The sequence below is a fragment of the Lycium ferocissimum genome, unplaced genomic scaffold (assembly GCF_029784015.1).
Source record: "Lycium ferocissimum isolate CSIRO_LF1 unplaced genomic scaffold, AGI_CSIRO_Lferr_CH_V1 ctg9878, whole genome shotgun sequence".
In the NCBI taxonomy this organism is placed as follows: Eukaryota; Viridiplantae; Streptophyta; class Magnoliopsida; order Solanales; family Solanaceae; genus Lycium; species Lycium ferocissimum.
In genome coordinates this window covers 915-9,185 of record NW_026727926.1, presented here as the reverse complement: position 1 = coordinate 9,185, position 8,271 = coordinate 915, and the positions used below count along the sequence as shown (strand labels likewise).

Here is an 8,271-nt window from a genome sequence, read left to right as displayed (position 1 = left end):
CAAGATTTGAAGTAAGGGGCATTTGTAGACATCGAAATTTTACCGTATTTGAAATAGAACTCTACAAGACGAGTCCAATCCATCTTCAAACTCTAATGTCCATTAGGGTTTCTTGGAGGTTACTCTACCCTAATCCCTAGCTCACGCCTATATAAAGGAGGCATATTCCCTTAAAAATACATCTCAATATCCCATAAACTCATGGGTATTCAAGAAGAGGTCAATATGTGGCCGGATATTTCTTGACAACCAAATACTTCAAGAAGATCCACAATATCCTTTCATGGAGATCAAATACGTCCCAAGAAAGTCCACATATCCAAATCCAAATCATCTTACGTTCGAGAAATAAGTTACTAACGACCCTCGAATTACGGAGAAATATTAAGAGAGAAGAATCAAGGGAGTAAACAGATTTTGTACCCGCAATATTTATCAATAAAATATATGTTTCTTCATATTTTGTTTGTGGTTATAATTCATTTCCGCATATTAAAATTTGTTGCAAACACCCATATTCTATCTACCGTTTTAAAAGAAAAAAAAATCTTTCGTTTCCTTCTGTTGACACTCAATTTTGGCTCATCGTGCTTGAAATTAATGTCTCAGGGATCCCTGATTGTTAAATAGCACAAAATACAACTTTTCACGCATTTTTTCAATTTTAACACAATTTATTGATAATTATCCTTATTTATGCAAAGATTAACATTTTTATCAATTTATTGTCATTTAAATTAATTTCAATAATAATTACTTTTTCATAGTCATCTGCACAAATACGGCGCAACACTGCAATTTTATTTTAGTAAACGATTAGCTTGTTTAATTTCTTTACAACACAATACATTTCTTTTTAATATCTTTACAACACAATACATTTTTTAAAATATCAATCACATTTTTATTTACATATTTTAATTGCATATTAATACTTACTTTTTTTACATGTATATTAGTTACTTTAATACAGTATGTCCATACAAAAAATCGGAAGATTTTATGGCAAACACAATTAATTCAGATATTTTTGGTTAAATTATCCGTGATATCCCCTATTCTTACTCCCAACTCCCTAGAAAAAGGGAAACATGTCACTTTAATTTTGGCTTTTTTCAAAAGCCACTATTGAACATATCTATTTTTTCTTTACCTGCCCCTTCTTTTTCAATCTTCTCTGAGTCTGACACTCTTTTTCTAACTTTGAAGACCTTTGTTTCTAACTTTGTTCTCTTACCTAAATTTGAAGACTTTGCTCTTTAGTGACTCTCTTTCTTGAAAAAAAAAAAAAAGAAATAATGGGCAGTTGGACGGATAAATATAAAAGTTTACCAATGGTTTTCAATTGAGAAAGGAAACGTGGGTATAGGAATAGGTGAATTAATTCAGCAATAACTAATGAGAGAGAAAAGTTAAATTGGACACTTTAAGATGTAAGTTTCAGTAACTAAGGAGAAAGAAAGATTAAAATTATTTTTAAAAGGAGAAGTTTCAGTAACAATTAAGTAGAGAGAAAGTAAAAGTATCTGTACAAGGCAACGTTTTGAGCCTTGGAGACAACCATTCTGAGAGGTTATGTCAAATTGTTTTATTACTAATTAATTAATTAATACAATTTAAAAATGAGAATAAAGGAAAAAACTGAGAATAAAGATAAATAGGTTTGCTGGCTTTAGAGGCATGCCATATCACGGCCTATGTCCCGTATATATATACATATATACATATATATATATATATATATATATTATTTAATTTATTAAAAAGAATGACACATTTTGTGTATTTAAAACTCTTTTAACTTAAATTTTTCAATTTTACCCTTAGAAGCATGCTTTTATAACCATAGAGAAGTTACGGGATGTTCGGTACCAAAAGTTCTAACGGCACTTTTAAAATGTGATACAAGGTTTTCTTTCCTTCTCAAATATCGTACCTAGTCAAACACGGTATATAAAATGTTCTAGAGAGAATAGTAGCTATAAAATGAATATTGTGAAATTAATTGGGAAAAGGGCCAAATATACCTTATACTATGAGAAATGATATAAATATACCCCTCATTATACTTTCAGTTCAAATATATCCCTGCCGTTATACTATTGGTTCAAATATAGTCTCTTCCATTAAAGTTGTTCAACGAGGGCATCCAATCTTACGTTCAAGGTGGGCATCCAATCTTACGTGACACTGACATTTGATAAGGTAGATATCAGGTGGCATGCCACCTCAGCACCCCTAACCCATTTTACTTGTCGTTTCTATTTGTTTTTCCGCCACTAAATTTTCCTCCCCCTCCACCATCATTGCCACCATTACCGCTGAATATCTTCATATAGCTTGCGTTGTTGGGTGGGGAAAGGAATGGACTTGTGCATGAGTAGAGAGTAATTTTCAAGACTCGTGTCTAATCAGCTCACGAGTCAAGCCCTTTAACCAGTCGTTACGGCAGGACTCAATTTTGTGACCCTAACTACTCTTTGCATTTTACTTATTAATATGATGGAAATTGATAAGCTGTTACTCGAACAACTAGAGTTTGCATCATTTTGGAAACTCAACCAAATGGTTCAGCTTCCTCACAAAATTGCATGTTTTTATGTTTGTGGACTAATATTTACATTAGCCACTGCCCAAACTACCACTAATGCAACCAAATTAATGCCAACGCCGCACACCATTACTAAAGGTGCCAATATCACAAAACCAGGATGCCCTAAGCAGTGTGGGAACGTTACGGTTCCATACCCGTTTGGTATTGGCACAGGATCTGGTTGCGCCATTAATTCGGGTTTTGAGTTATGTTGCAACATTTCTAATGATGGTTACAAAAACTCCTCGTTGCAAACATTGAGGTCTATGACATATCCGACACTGAGGTGCGCATCTCCAGTTGCATGGCTCGGAGATGTTACACCTCCCCCGGCTATGTCCGGTACGAGCCCGTGTGGACCAGATTTTCGCAATCAACACCATATAGTTTCTCTGCGCTGAACAGGTTTACTGCTGTTGGTTGTGACGCTGCTACCATGACGGCATTGAACTGTGAGTATGTTTGCGACCCCCGCTTTATCAGCCCGGGCGATGTGGTGGAAGGAGAATGTACGGGCAAAGGCTGCTGCCAGGTACAAATACCCAAGGGCTTGAAATCCTATAGCATAACCATGTCTCCCACAAGAAATTACAATGTTTCTTCTTTTTATCAATGTGAGTATGCATTTTTGGGCGAGGCAAAGCGCTTCCATTTCAGAGGGCTACAGGAACTGAGTGATCCTAATTTTCTAGAGAGGACTAAAGCCAGTGTGCCCATTGTGCTCGATTGGGCCATTGGAAGTCTTACGTGCATAGAAGCACGGACGAGTGAGGATTATGCTTGCAGGCAAAACAGCGAGTGTGTTGATTCCGACACTGGCCTTGGTGGCTACAGGTGCAGTTGTAATGAAGGTTATGAAGGCAATCCTTATCTCAGTCCGGGGTGCCGAGGTACGTAGGATAATTTCTACTTGTAGTGCAATTTACTTGCGCCCTCTCTATCTATGTATATATACAAATCTGGCATAGTAGTGTTGATTGTTTTTTCTTCTTGTGGCGTTTAGATGAATAGTGATGCAAGAAGAAATATAGAGCATTTACAGTCAAACCTCTTAGTAACAACATTGTCTCTTTAAAATAATTTTTGAATGCTACATATAGCGAAGTATTGTTATAGGGTGAACATGATATATATAATATACTACATAACATGAAAAATAGGTTATTGAGATGAGCTCGATCGATCTGGCTATAGTTTCGAACCTCGAGTATATTTGCAACTACTAAACTACTAGGGAAAACTTTAAACTTATCAGTGTTCTCTTCTGTCCCAGTCTATGTGGCAAAGTTATCATAGTTAGGTTATTTAATTTTTATGCGAATATGAACATAAAAATTTTAACTTTTTGAAATAAGATATTTTTATAATTAATATAATATAGGTTAGAATACTGGTTAATAATCCAAAGTATGGAAAACTATTTAATTAAAGAAGAAATTCTATGACTTTCGAAATAGTAATAATATCACATAAAGTGAAGCAACGGCGTATTTGAATCCCCGTTCCAAAATAGTTTCTTGATTTTTCTTAATTGAGAAATGGAAACCTTTGTCTCTTTTTTACAAAACTACTAGGAAATAGCCCGTGCTGAGCACGGCCGTCCGAGCGCGGGAGGGATGATTTCTAACACACAATCATGGAATTCACCATAACAATTTAAAAAAAAAAATAAAAAAATTATAAGACACAATCTTGGAGTTTTATTTTGCAACAATTTGATATATATTCAAAATTTAGAACACAGCTTTGCCGCTATAGAGTTTCACTTGTAGCACTTCAAAATTCAGGAAAATGTTCTAAAGTTCATGTTTCTTAACTTGTCACGTTATTTTTAAGTTGCGACTATTTTTCAATTGCTTTGCAAATGAAGATTAATTTATGTACATTAGAGCCCCTTTTTTGCAAAAAAAAATAATAATAAAAAAATAGCGATATTGTTTCTTTTCAAAACGTAGCAATATTTTCTTTCAAAATGTAGCATGTGCACTATATGTGTGCGCATACAATATCAATGAATTGTATACATACTGGTACATTGTATATATTGCGATATATATACCGATCGCAATACATTGTATATATAAATGTGTATACATTGCATATAAGAATTGCACCTATAATTTAGAGATATGTGTATCAGTGTATATCTGCTATAAAATGTAAAACATAGCTATGTATTGTAATTATTTTAAAAGTACTGCTACAAAGTGCAATTATGGAGTATAATCAGTTACATTAGGTAATTTTTCCAAGAAGTAATTGCATTATTTTCAGTATGATTTATGATTCTCCTTTAATTTTTGAAATTTATGCCTTTTGTCCTTGAAGTATTGACAATCACTAATTTTGGTCCTTATAATATCTCATTAAACATATCTAATCTTTAATTAATCAAAATATACACTTTTGATCCCTTTACTAGTGAATTTTCACAAGTTTAACGAATTACTAACACTATTAAACCATTCAATGATCAATGCTATGTTAAATTCGTATTATTTTACTCCGTGTTTAAGAATATTATATTTTTAAAAATAATCTGAATATATAATTTAATCTAAATATATTACTCCCTCCATTTTAATTTGTTTGTCTAGTTTTGACTTGACACAGAGTTGAAGAAATTAAAGAAAACTTTTGAATCTTGTAGTCTTAAACTAAAGATATGTAGAATGTACCAAAATGTCCTTTAATTTTGTAGTCTTAAACATGTCATGTGGAAAGTTGGAATTAAAGAGTTGTCAAAAAGGGAAAGGCCCATTCTTTTGTAAACGGAATAAAAAGGAAAGTAAGACAAATGAATTGAAATAGTGGGAGTATTTATTTAAAAATATCACAATGTAAACTCTTGTTAAATACTAATGGAGTAATACGACAATCAATTTATTTATTTGGTTTTGCCAGATATTGATGAATGTGCAGATCCAAGCACCAACTCGTGTGAAATGAACTGCACGAACACCCCGGGGAGTTATAATTGTTCTTGTCCTAATGGATATACTGATGATGGCAAAAAGGATGGTCGTGGTTGTATTGCTCCCTACTCTGAGTTTCCATGGATCAAGTTCTCTATAGGTAAATATCTTGAAAGACTTTCATAGCCAAATTAAGATACTAGTATTACTTTACCATGCTAGAAAATGACTAATTAGGAAGTATGACGTTCTCTTTTACTGCATGGTGCATATCACTAATTATTTTTTCACCTCATTTCAAACTATTTTTGCAAGCTTTTCTTATTTAAACATTTTAGTTTTAGATGTTTTCTTTTATACAACACAAAATATGTGGCAGAGAAGTATTTTATTTTCCCTTAAAATTAATGTTTTGTATGTCCTTATTACGAAATAAAAGAAACGTATTTAGTAATTTGGTCTATGATACAAAACTTTCTTTTATGTGTTTGAAACAGCCACTCGAAAATCAATTTGTTAGCATACACACACTCAATAGCAAAATGTAATGAGCACATTCCTGTACATTTGAGTTGAAATAGACAATAAATGTTCAATTCCACAAATTACACAGGTATGGGAGTCGGCTTTATGTCCCTAGCGATTGTGATAACTTGGCTTTATTTCAGCATCAAGAAAAGAAAATTGATTAAAGTCAGAGACAAATTCTTCCAGCAAAATGGTGGTTTATTATTGAAACACGAATCTCCACTAACGAGGGTGGTGTGGAAGCCAAAAAAGTTTTTTCTTTGAGGAGCTCAAGAAAGCTACAAACAATTATGCCAATGACGAGATTATCGGTCGTGGTGCCAATGGGATTGTATACAAAGGCTTGTTGTACGATAAACGCATAGTTGCTTTGTTAAAAGATCTAAAATTGTGGACGAGAGTCAAATAGAGCAATTTGTAAATGAGGTGCTTATTCTTACCCAAGTCATGAACCATCGGAATGTGGTGAGGCTCTTCGGGTGTTGTTTAGAGTTGAAGTTCCTTTGTTGGTGTATGAGTATGTCTCGAAGGAACTCTTTACGAGCACATTCACAATCAACATGGAACGTCACCTTGGTTATCTTGGCAAAACCGTTTGAGAATTGCGACGAGAGATAGCAAGTGCACTTGCTTACCTTCATTCATTTGTATCCATGCCTATAATTCACGGAGACATCAAGTCCGCCAACATATTGTTAGACAATGATTACATAGCTAAAGTGGCGATTTTGGAGCTTCAAGGTTAATTCCTTTGAATCAAACACATGTGGCTACATTAGTTCAAGGGACGTTAGGGTACTTGGATCTGAATATTTCAAAGACAAAGTCGATTGACGGAGAAAAGTGACGTTCTGACTTTGGAGTCATTCTAGGCCGAACTTTTGACGGGGTTGAAACCTATCATTAGAGCTAGAAATGAAGTGGACATGAATTTGGCAGATTTTTTTGTTTTGTCCATGAATAAGAATCTCTTGTTTCAAATTATTGATCGCCGTGTTTTGCGAGAAGGGAGTCTTGATCAACTTCAAAAGGTAGCTAAGCTTGTGAAGAACTGCCTTCGCTCGCATGGAGAAGATAGGCCTACAATGAAGGAAGTGGCTGGTGAACTGGAAGGTATAAGGAAATTAACTAGGAACCCTTGGTTGAATCAACATGGACATGAAGAGAATGAGGACGAATCATCAGATCTTTATGCGATTCCAATTAACTCTAGGTAATGCAGATTCGTCCAGTATGTCCGGAAAATAGAATTTGGATAGCTCTCATGTATTAATGTTGAATCCTATTGATAGTCCAAGCTGGTCCAAATTCTAGGCGACTAATAATGATATAAGATTGTATGTTATTTTCCCCGTCCCTATGTTTTTTTCATAATGAATGTATTAATGTAAGTTGCTTCCCTCTCAATTTTATTTTTTCTTTTGTTCTCAGGGGTTTAATTGTCACGACCCAACTAGAGGGCCATGACGGGTACCCGGAGCTGACTACCGAGCACCGCCTATCATGCTAGCTATCATACTCAACTTGAACAAACATAATTCTCAAAGTAAACTCACTATGAAACGATCATTAAATATCTCTCAAAACATGCGTATATGCATAAGCCCCCGAGGCTGCAAAATGATATACAAGATATACACGAAGGAGATCATAAAACATCTACTACCCATGCATATGTATCTACGAGCCTCTAGCCGGGAGGCGAAATCATAAGGATGGGACGGACCCGCCATGCCCCAATATGTACACAAAAGAATATACCAAGAGAGTGGAGTGCTCTTATGTCTGCCTCTTACCGAGAAAGCTCCTAGGAATCCGGTCCGTCTCCCTGCCTACCTGTGGGCATGAACACAGAGTCCAAAAGGACGTCAGTTCGAATAATGTACTGAGTATGTAAGTCATATACGATAACATAAGGTAAAGAGATAACCTGTACTGTTTGCCTTTTAAGGCGGATTCATGCATGCTAACTTATATAATAAACAACATCATATCATGTATACATATATAAACTGCCCGACCATATAGGTACGGTGTGATCATTATTAGCCCGCATCCGGGCCCTCCGAATATCTGGGATTAAACATCTCGAGCCGCCCACTAGTGGTGTACGCCCATGCCATAGACATGGTGTAATCATCATCATAGCTTCCCACTACGCTTAGTCGTATTGACCCCGACCCATATAGGCGCGGTGTAATCATACGTATAACATAACATAATGCATGCATGAGA

General features: G+C 35.0%; 1 pseudogene; it reads left to right on the top strand.

Moving 5' to 3' along the window:
• Window positions 1-2,502: 2,502 nt before the first annotated feature.
• LOC132046218 (wall-associated receptor kinase 2-like) lies at window positions 2,503-7,407 on the top strand (annotated as a pseudogene).
• Window positions 7,408-8,271: the final 864 nt, after the last annotated feature.